Raw genomic sequence first — 11,666 nt, 5'->3', positions numbered from 1 at the left:
TGCATTAGTCTCATCACTACATGCATGAACTATGTCAATTCTCTTTAGGGTTATCATACATTCCTCATCCTATGTATTATTCTCAATTAGAGTAACAACACATTCCTCATTAAATGCATTAAATTTAATCAAATTCACAAAGATCTTATCATTAATTAAAGTGATCGAATGAAATTCATTTAAAACTGCAATGATCTCAACATCAATTGTCTTAACCCTAATCTTGTTATGGTTAATTTTATAATTACCATATCTCACATGATGATTAATAACTTTACAAACAAAACAAGTATAACAATAGCCCTTGAATTGTTTATTAACATTCACCATTGTAATCTTAATATTAGCAATAATCTCAAACTCAGAAAAATATGGCAGCAAACACATTTTATTCAAATTCTTGAAATCTACACATTTAGAAATAAGGAATTTGATGATACCAATCTCCTTAAGCATGTAATCACATTGCGTTATCTCATCCTTTGTTGATGAAGACTTTGAATCCATATCCTTATTCATGTAGAGCATATCCAAATATAAATTTCTTTGATCTTTCATTGTTATGTGTTCGACACAAACTAAATCTTGAAACAAGGATTTGAAGGTTGTAGAAGATGAACCAATATCCCTCATTGTTGATTATCCAGAACACAAAAATGAAAGTAATTAGAAGTAGATATTTTGATTGTTTGGAATATATGGCTTTACTCTTTGCAAATCAACAATTAACAATGGAAATGCTGCAATATTCCAAACCCTAGATGTTAATCAAGATCCAAATTCAAAGTATGAATGCAATTCTTGATAATCAAATAAACATGTTCATGATATGAATGTTAATCTTGAATGTAAGAAACTAAATGATTAAATGACGATAAGATGAACTTAGATACATTAAATCATCAATACTAACAATAAAAACATAATGAATGACAATATACAAGATTAAGGTAAGAGAGATACAACCTTTGTATTGAGCAACTTGAATCTTCAAACTTGGGGAACTTCTAAGACTTATACACAATAAGAATATTGTTGTCCAAAATCTTTATTTCAAGTCTTCCCTTATTTCTTGAAGCTTCAATTAAGTAGAATGAGATTTGTGATTGAACAAGCCTTAAAACTCATTCAAGTCAAGCAAAGCTTGGTGAGTTTCTTGGAGAAAACTTTAGTTTTAGAAAGCTAGAGAGAGAGTTGGAAAGTGTGATCAAGACTTTATAATTCTAATAGCCCATATTTATAGTTTAGGCATCATCATTAGTCTAACCAATAGGATTAGAGCATTTAAAACACATCATTTTGAGCATTTTACGTAAACTGTACGACCCTAAAAGACCGTCTAGGCGATACATCACCTTCTAGCAGGTGATGCATCGCCTCCTAGGGATTTTGAAACCTTTCGCATTTTGGTGATGCTTCGCCACTTAAGGGGCGACACATGACCACCCCCTCTAAATTTGGACCCCTCCAATGGTCCTAAAATTGCTCCAAATGCTACCAAATTTTTTGGGAATGTTTTGATACCTCATTGTATCACTTTAGACCCATAAAAGTCACTTTTCGATGCCTTCTACACAATTTGATGTTTTCACTTCTCTTTAAGTGAACACCGTTAAGTGTTTTGCACCTCAACGTGTAAACATCTTAACCATTATATTTAACCAATCTCAACATTTGTCACCATCATTCACTTTAAAACCATGTGAGATAACTAAATTGTCAAATTTTTCATGCCACTTCTTAGGTGCCTGCTTAAGACCATACAAAGACTTATCTAATTTGTAAACCTTATGTTCCTGACCGGGGATCACAAAACCTTAAGGTTGATCCATGTAAATCTCCTATTCTAATTCATCATTTAAAAATGCAGTGTTAACATCCATTTGGTACACTACAAAATCATGAATTGCAGCTAGTGAAATCAAGACTATTATGGATTTTATTCAAGTGACTGGTGAAAAAGTGTCAAAGAAATCTACATTCTCTATTTGCCTAAAACCCTAGGCTACCAAGCGAGCCTTGTACTTGTCAACAATACCATCGCGTTTCAATTTCTTTTTTCAAAATCCACTTACGACCTATAGGGTTTCAGCCAGGAGGTAAATTAACTAAATGCTATGTTTTATTAAACTCAAGAGAGTCCATTTCATCATTGATTACTTCTAGCCAAAGGTCAACATCTAGAAAAGACAAAGATTCTTGGAGGTTAGTAGGATCCTCCTCTAAGGTATAAGCACATAAATACGAACTATAATATTTAGAAACTCTAGCTCTCTTACTTCTCCTAAGTTCTAATTCTCTATCCTTAATATGCTCATTAATCCTAATCATAGGAATGTTGCTAGAAGATACGCCCCTACTATTTCTTAATTTAAACGGGAATCTATTTTCATAAAAATCAGCACCATTTGATTCCATAATAATTTGCGCATATAAATCATAGAACATATATGATTTACTATTAATTGCATAACCAATACATATATATTCATAGGCTCTACTTGCTAGCTTAATTCTCTTAGGATTAAGAATACAAACATAAGCCAAACAACCTCAGGTTATAAAATAAGACAAGTTAGTTTACCTATTTTTCAAAATCTCATTTGGTGATACTTTGCTCTTAGACTTAGGAACTATATTCAAGACACATTAGAAAGTTTACAAAATTTTACACCACCAATGAGATGTAGCACCAAAATGCAATAAAACAACAACAATAGATTTAGTAAAGGTCCTATTTTTTCTTTCAGCTTTACCGTTCATTTCAAGTGTATATGGTGAAGTCTTTTCGTGAACAATGGTTTGTGAATTATAATACTCAATAAACATGCTTGAATCATAATCAGTTTCCCTATCACTACGAAATTTCTTAATTTTCTTATTGAATTGATTCTCAATTTCATTTAGAAATAATTTGAACATGTCAAGCGCATCACTTTTATTTTTCATAAGGTAGACATAGGTAAAATCAGAACAGTCATCAATAAATGTAATAAAGTAGCATTTACCATTTCTGGTCAATACCCCATCAAGATCACATATATCATAATGAATTAAATCTAAAGGCTCAGATTCTCTAAAAACATAATTATGCGGGGTCTTAGTATTTTTGCTTGGCTACAAAAATCACATTTTTTAAAATCATTTAATGACATTGTAGGAATTAAATCTAAGCTACTCATGCTCTTAATAATACGCTTATTAACATGAAAAAGTCTAGCATGCCAAACATTAAAATCACACAACATATAAGCAGAAGTAGACACTTTATTAAATCCAACATTTAACTTAAACATGCCATCAATAGCATAATCATTCCCAACAAAAATACTATTCTTAGTGATGGTGTACAAATCAACCCCAATAGTTTGAGTAAACCCAACCTTATTAAGCAGAAAACCAGAAACCAGATTCTTTCTCTTCTCTAGAGTAAGCATTATATCTTTCAGTAACAAGTATTTCCAGAGGTAAACTTTAGTTCCACATTTCAATTCCAGCAACAGTAGTGGTGTGAGAGTCTCCCAACAACACTTTCTTATCCTTAGTAGCAATGTATGTTTTGAACGTAGCATGATCATATCAGACATGGAAAGAAGTGCCCATGTCTACCCACCACGCATCTGATCCACCAACAAGGTTGGTCTCAGAAATCATAGCTGTAAATGGCTCTTAAGTCAGGTTATCCTGCGATGGGGCAGTGCTTGGCCTGTTCCAACACTTGTGTGCCATATGACCTGGTTTGTTACAATTGTAGCATATAAATTGTCCATAGTCATTATTTAAGGGTGGTTGCTAGCTTCCATTTTAGTTCCTTGGACGGTTCCAATTCTGATTATTGTTTGAGCATTGTTGTTGCAGTTAGAATTTGGATTTAGATTGCGGTTCTGTTTCTTAAAGTTTTTGCCGTTGGGCTTCAGAACTGCACCAGTGGAATTCTTGGGGTTGTTATTGTTTGAGCCTATGAGCACCTCATCTTTTTGGTCTAGCTTTCGTGCCTCCTCCTCAATGCAAAGGCGAGTAATCAAACTTTCCAAGGAAAAGTTCTTAGTCTTATGCCCGAGAACATTTTTAAATTCCCTCCAACTAGGGGTAATTTATCAATCATAACAACAACTTGAAATTGTTCATCAAGAGTCATACCTTCATAAATAATTTCATGAGCACTTTTCTGTAGCTTATAGGACTGCGTCTCTACAGGCTTGTCATCAGTCATTTGAAATTTCAGGTAGCGACTAACACCATACTTTTTAGTACCAACTTCTTTAGTGTCATACTTCTTCTGTAATGCCTCCCAGATTTCCTTAGCAAATTTGTCAAAGTTATAGTAATCATACAAATCGTCAGATAGACCATTCAAAATAAATTTCTTACAAAGGAAATCATTATTGTCCTAAAACTCTACATCCTTAGTTTTGGGGCGGGAATGTTTTTCTTTTTCTTTCTCATCAGCATAATAGGATACAACAAGTTTAACAGTGGAAAACACATTAGCGACTTTTTTCATGGTAATGAATAGTAACATCTTTTGTTTCCATCATTTAAAATGGAGACCCTCAAAACGAAAATTCTTGTTAATGTCAAAAGAAGCAGAACCAGAAAACTCATTGGTAGACATGGCAGAAACTAAAGTGTCTTAATATTGTTGCTGCAGAAATTAAAAAGGAACGAATTCTAGGTTCTTTCGCGGACTTAGTCGTTTTCTTTAAGAAGTTTCGCGGCTCTGCCCAAATTGTGCAAGGCAACCTATTAACCACGTTGTCCCCAGGATAAAACATCCCAGATTGCCTCTGTCTCAGTATTCCTCTGCACTGAAGAACATTGTTCCATTAATGCTCAAACAACTCAGAAAGAATATTTGGTTTAGAAAATTGAGAATATAATTATCCTTCCTTTGATATGTCTTTCTATCGAATTAAAAAGTCAGGCCATACAACGTGAAAAGAAAACATTCGTGATGTGGGGGAAGTCGTGGTTTACGTTCATAACAAATGGGAGAGAGAGTAGGAATGACTCATGCTCTCGTTTGACTGATCCCAATAAAAACGTCTTCTTTCAATAAATTAATTAATAAAAAATATTTATTTTATTAAAACATTTTTCAATAAAAATAATAAGTGACATACCACACCAACCAACCAGCTCAGCTCGTCTTAATCAGATGAACAACGACGGCGCACGCGCGTGTGATGGTCAAGTGTGTGTATCCTCACCCATGCATACAAAATTGGATACCCCTTGGGGCACATCCCCAAGGCTAGAGATCCCACTAAGGAGTTGTGATGGACCCAAAACGGGTATGTTTTAAAAATTTATACTCGCAAGCGCACGAATCGTATATGGAATATAGTGTTCGTGTAAGCACGAGATCGAACTTAAAGAAGTTGTCTAAAATAAAAAAGAAAACTATTTTAAACCAAAATTAATAAATTCTAACCTAGCTCCAAAGATTGAAGAGATTTTTGAATAATGAAAATAAAATAAAAGATAATATATATTACTAAATTAATAATTGTAAACAAGGTGGTAAAATAAGATTATTAAGGATTAAAATCCACAAAATATAAGTTCAATAATATTTATAAGTACATTGATTCCCAAGTTTTAGTGATAGTTAAAATAAATCAAACTATCATTTTCCAAATAGATTTACAATTTTAAGCACAAGTTACTTCTAAAAAGATAAGATTTTTCTTCACTTTTCAAAATTATAATTTCAAAGCATTTAGTGTAAATCAATCTAATGAAATAACAAATAAATCAATGAACATTATTTATAAGACAAAACATAATATTTTTGTTCTAAGCATGGATGTGTACAATTTAATGACACATCTTACACAAAGAATATTATGTTTTGGACTAATGAAGAACAAAGTGTAAATATGTGCTAACAATCCAAAATACATGATATTTAAGATGAAAGAAGATATTTGAAGAAGAAAATTCCATAAACTTTGTTGCACAAAATGGGAAATCAACATACAAAATAAATACTATCTAGTTACATATTGTTTCATCACCACCTTAATAATCTTAAAAAGATTAGAAACTCATAACTAAAATAGCAAATACAAACTAAAAATTACAAACATAAATAGGAAAATTTGGAGGAGAAACCTCCAAATTTGTCCTCTAAAAACTCATAGGAAAAATGACCATAAAGAAGAAAAAGATGAAGAGAATTGAGAGGTTTTGAAAGTGTAGAACTTGTGGTATGGCAACCTCCTTCAAAATAACCACCCTACTCCCTTATTTATAGCTAAAAAAAGTGTATTAAAATAATCAATTTAAATTAATTAAATTGATTAAATTAATAATAATATGGCAAATAGGGGTAAATTATAGAGTATAATAATGATGTTTTGGGGGTAAAATGTGTAGAAAAGTTTGGGTAAAAAAATTGGCATTTTTAGACATTGGGGACAAGGTGATAATTTGTGGGTTCACAAAAGGGGAAAAAGCAGCTTTGTGGTGGCTGTTGGCAGATGGACTTTGGGAGGCTGGGCTAGGCGCAGAGAGGCCGCTGGCGGGAGCTTCATGTGGGCTGGGAAGGGCCTGGTGTTGTGTTTGGCAGGTGAGAGGCTGAAGCATCAGGGAACTGCTGGCTAGAGGTGCTCGGTTGGGGATTGAAGTAGGCGGCTGGGTGAAGAGACCTGGCAGGAAGGAGTGGCTTCTGGTAGAGATGAAGGTAGGAGGGGGCTTGGGCCACGGCTGGGTATGTTGGTGATGCTGGGCCAATTTTGGGCCTTTTCTTTTGAAAAATGTCACTTTTCTTTTCTTGTTATTTTCTTTCAAAACTACCACTTTTCTTTTCTTTTTTCTTCTTTTCAAGAGTAAAAGTGCCATAAATTCCCTAGAAAATAAATATAAAATAAATCATAATAAAATATTTTCAACTATAAAATAAATCAATTTAATTCTTTGAAAATATTAATTATAACTTAATTTATATTTAACGTTTAATTTCAATAATACAATATTTTTTTACCTCAAATTAAACAACAATAATTCAATTAATTAACTACAACATTTACAACAAAACAACTATAAAAACACATCAAAATATATAAAATCAAAATAAACCCAATAAATTCAAAATTACTTTAAAACTTAATAAATCAATTAAAAGCTCAAGAACTAAGCAACAATTAGCACATAAAAAGTGGTAAAATAACTCTATTTGTAGAGTTATCACACCCCCAAAAGTTAATATTTTGATAGTCCTCGAGCAAAAGAAAAATTAAAAAGACACATTTTTTTTAATTGGTGATGTCAAATGTTTAACTCAAAAATTACATAATGGAAATAGTTCAAAGAAAATCACAAATAAAAGTAAAACTTATGTAATTAATTTGAAAAGTTAAATATTTTTTCAAAATAGATACTTAACATACAAACACAAAAATATCAAATCATCATGTAAACATTTTGACAAGCTTATGCAAACAAAAATAAATTAAATCTCAAGAGATAATCAAGCAAATTCTAGGATTAATTTTTTTTTTTAGAGATTTAAAGAATTTAATGTTAAAATAAACTTTGTCCAAATATCACAATAATTCAAATACAATAGAAATGTAACATATTATGAAAAATATATATTTAAACAAAACTAACTTTAAAAATTAAAAGTAAAGCTTAATAATTACTTATATTTTTCTAAGAACTAAGAACAATTTCAATCATTATTCTTATCATTAGAAAATGAAAATCACCAATATATTTTTTTTTCAAACAAAACAAATAATTTTTTTTTTACATTATATAACAAATGAAAATCACATAAAAACTAAAGAAAATAAATGTTTTTTTTTTAATTTTACAACAAATGAAAAACATGCATAAACACAAAGAAAAATACATACACAATACCCCCAAACTTAAACAAAACATTGTCCTCAATGTTTAATAAAATGGAAAAAATAAGAACTACTTCCTTTGATGAATGCTTCCTTGATTTGACTCTTTTGTTTTCTTCTCTTCTTTTCTTTTTGGGCAAGAAGTTTCCTTCAAGCTTTTTGGACTTTGAAAAACATGAAACAAAAACACACAACAAAAGTGAAATATAAAATGAAACATTAAAGTATGGGTTGCTTCCCACAAATCGCTTTAGTTTATAGTCTTTAGCTCGACTATAATTTTTTTCTTTTAACCTACACCCAATCGATGGTTTAAAATTTCATTAGTAAGGTGTGTTATGACTTTGATGCAAATGTCATAAATAATAATTGATAACATCACACCTACAAGAAAGTTAGAAATATGCAATTTTAAGGGAGTATCAATAAAATAAGAAAATTGCATAATTATATTAGACTCCTTTTCATTTTGAGTAAATATACAAATTTGTTCAATTATGGGCTCGTAAGATACAATAATATCTTTTTCATTTTCCTCATGAGCCTAAAAAATTATTTCATCCAACTCTTTTGTTTCATTAGGGGGTTGGATGCATATTACAAGTTCTTCAACAACTTTCTTCTCATTTTTATTTTCAATTTGACTATTTGGGTTGGGGATGGGTTGGTTGGAATAAACTTGTTTTTCCAACTCTATAATAGTTGTAAGTTGTCCTACTTTTGTTTCAATTTTTGAGATTGATTGAGACTGTGCTAGTAAGATTTGGTAGGTTGATTGCACGAACTGTTGTAGGGTATCCTCTAAAGATGGGCTCGTTTCTTGTTGAATGGGATATGATAGGTCGGATTGGGCATGATTTTGATTAGGTATGTTGAATTCATGCTCTTGATTCATTGGAGATTGAGTATGGCTCCATGAAAATTTTGGATTATAGGTGGGGGTAAAATGGATATCAAAGGATTCATGCATATCATACATATCATTAGTTTCTCCATAATTTAAATTTGATTGTTCATAATAGTTGTACTCATAATTCCAACTATAATTAAAATGATCCATTTCAAGAGATTTAAAAAAAAAAAAATTATAACAGAAATTAAGAAGAGTACAAAACACAAAAAAATAAAATAAAATAAAATAAAAAATAAAATTAAGATAACATAAACAATATTAAAATATGAAAACAAGAGCTATAGTGGTAAGTATTCCCGCCTGTCACGCGGTAAGTATTCTAGTCGTTGTAGTATAGTGGTAAGTATTCCCGCCTGTCATGCGGGTGACCCGGGTTCGATCCCCGGCAACGGCGCCAAAAACTTGATGGACCAAAAATGAGTATGTTTTAAAAATTTATACTCGCAAGCACACGAATCGTATATGGAATATAGTGTTCGTGTAAGCACGAGATCGAACCCAAAGGAGTTGTCTAAAATAAAAAAGAAAACTATTTTAGACCAAAATTAATAAATTCTAACCTAGCTCCAAAGATTGATGAGTTTTAATGTTATGAACATAAAATAAAATATTGAAAATAAAGCTATTTAAGAGAATAAAAATAACTCAATAAGGATTTTAAAATAAGTGGTAAAAGGAAAGATTATTAAGATACTAGAATCCACAAAATGTAAGTTTAATAATATTTATTAGTATATTGATTCCCAAGTTTTAGTGATAGTTAAAATAAATCAAACTATCATTTTCTAAATAGATTTATAATTTTAAGCACAAATTACTTCTAAAAAGATATGATTTTTCTTCACTTTTCAAAATTATAATTTCAAAGTATTTAATGTGAATCAACCTAATGAAACAACAAAAAATCAAATACCATTATTTATAAGGAAAAACATAATATTTTTGTTCTAAGCATGGATGTATACAATTTAATGACACATCTTACACAAAGAATATTATGTTTTTGCAAAATGAAGAACAAAGTGCATATTATCTAACAATCCAAAATATGAGATATTAAAAATGAAAGACATATATGAAGAAGAAAAATCCATAAACTTTGTTGCATTACAAGGAAAATCAACATACAACATAAATATTACCCAGTTACAAGTTGCTTCATCGTGATCTTAATAATCGTATGAAAAAGATTAGAAGCACATAACTAGAGTAGAAATTACAAAATAAATGACATACATACTTGCAAATGCTCTTGAAAAACCCAAAATAGAAGAGAGAATGGTAGAGAGAAAATGAGAGAAAAGAAGATGGTAACCAAAAATTAAGCACCCTCAAATGATCTTGAAACTCCATATTTATAGCCAAAGTGAGATTATTAAAATAATCAATTTAAATTAATTAAATTGATTAGATTAATTAAATAAAATAAATATAGTATGTAGAGGTAAATTATAGGGTGTAATGATGATGTTGTGGTGAAAAATATGTAGAAAAATGGGAAAAAAGTTGGCATTTTGGACATAGGGGACATTGTGGGCTTAAGATGATTGTAGGTGGCTGGAACAGGCGGCTGTGCCGTGTGTCTTGGGCTGGGGTGGCAGGTGATTTTGGCTGGAGTTGAAACTGTTGGGCAAGGAAGTGGTCTGGTGGAGTCTCGGCAGGTCCTGGCTGAAGAAGGATTGGGCTAGGCGCATGACTGCTGAGGGCTGAAGCTTGGGGCATTGAATTAGGCCTTGGTGCTGTTCGGCTGGGCCAAAGCTGTTGGAGGCAGCTGGGAGTGGGTGTGTGGGCCTTGTGCTGGAGCTGAACGTGGCTGGTGGAGGGTCTTATGGCATTTTTTTTTTTTAAAATGTCATATTTCCTTTCTTTCATTTCCTTACTTTTCAAAGCCCAAAAATGTCATAAATTCCCTACAAAATAAACATAAATTAAATTAAATATACAACATAAGTTCCATAAAAATATTAATTAAAACTTAATTTATATTTAACATTTAAGTTCAAAATTACATCTTTTTACTCGTAACTTAACAATATTAATTTTAAATAATTAAACTATAACATTTTACAACAAAATAACTATAAAAACACACAAAAATATATAAAATCAAAATAAACCAAATAAATAAAAAATTACTTTAAAACTTAATAAATTAATTAAAAATTCAAGAATTAAACAACAATTAGCACACAAAAAGTGGTAAAATAACTCTATTTTGTAGAGTTATCAAGGTGTTCGGTATAAAGTTTGGGTTTGTGGGAGTAGAGTTAGAAGGGGTTTAAATTAAGAGAATGTGAAACTCTAGTATTTAAAGAGGTTAAGATTACCCTCAAATTAAGCTAAAATATGAGACCCACTTGAAAACACAAACCCCATGCCATTAAAAATAAATGTACCAAATATGTGTTAGATTTGATATTCTCATTCCTACCAAATCAAATCCTCGTATCACACACCCCTAAATATACACTCTTAAAAGAGTGTTCCAAATGCATGTGAGACTCTTTCTCTTTTAACACACAAAAGACATTTTTCTATTTTTAATATTATTTTTTAAATAATTCACAAAGTACAAAAAGTACCAACAAATAATAATAATAATAATAATGATGATGATGATGACGCATTGGTCAATATATAACACACAAGAGCAAACGTACGAGCCATGAATTAATACAAGGATTTAATCTTATAACCGTGATTATTTATTTTTGAGTTTGTTGACAATTTCCTACTACAAAATAAGATATTCAGAAAACATGAAATAAAATTCTTATTTCATTACCAAAGTGTAGGATGTTATAGGGAAATTCCACGTATTAACCTCTCTTAACCATTTAATTATTCTCATATATCCTCAACGTTTCTCATAACTTTATCCCTGTTAATAATAT

The 11,666-nt window shown here is 30.9% G+C and overlaps 1 non-coding gene across 1 annotated transcript; it reads left to right on the top strand.

Moving 5' to 3' along the window:
* Positions 1–9,094: 9,094 nt before the first annotated feature.
* TRNAD-GUC (transfer RNA aspartic acid (anticodon GUC)) lies at positions 9,095–9,166 on the top strand. The gene has a single exon. It is a non-coding gene; the product is annotated as a tRNA-Asp (tRNA).
* The last annotated feature ends 2,500 nt before the right edge of the window (positions 9,167–11,666 follow it).

This window comes from Humulus lupulus, chromosome 2 (assembly GCF_963169125.1).
Source record: "Humulus lupulus chromosome 2, drHumLupu1.1, whole genome shotgun sequence".
Classification (NCBI taxonomy): Eukaryota; Viridiplantae; Streptophyta; class Magnoliopsida; order Rosales; family Cannabaceae; genus Humulus; species Humulus lupulus.
The sequence above is the reverse complement of the archived record's forward strand: the minus strand, read 5'-3'. Positions and strand labels throughout refer to the sequence as shown.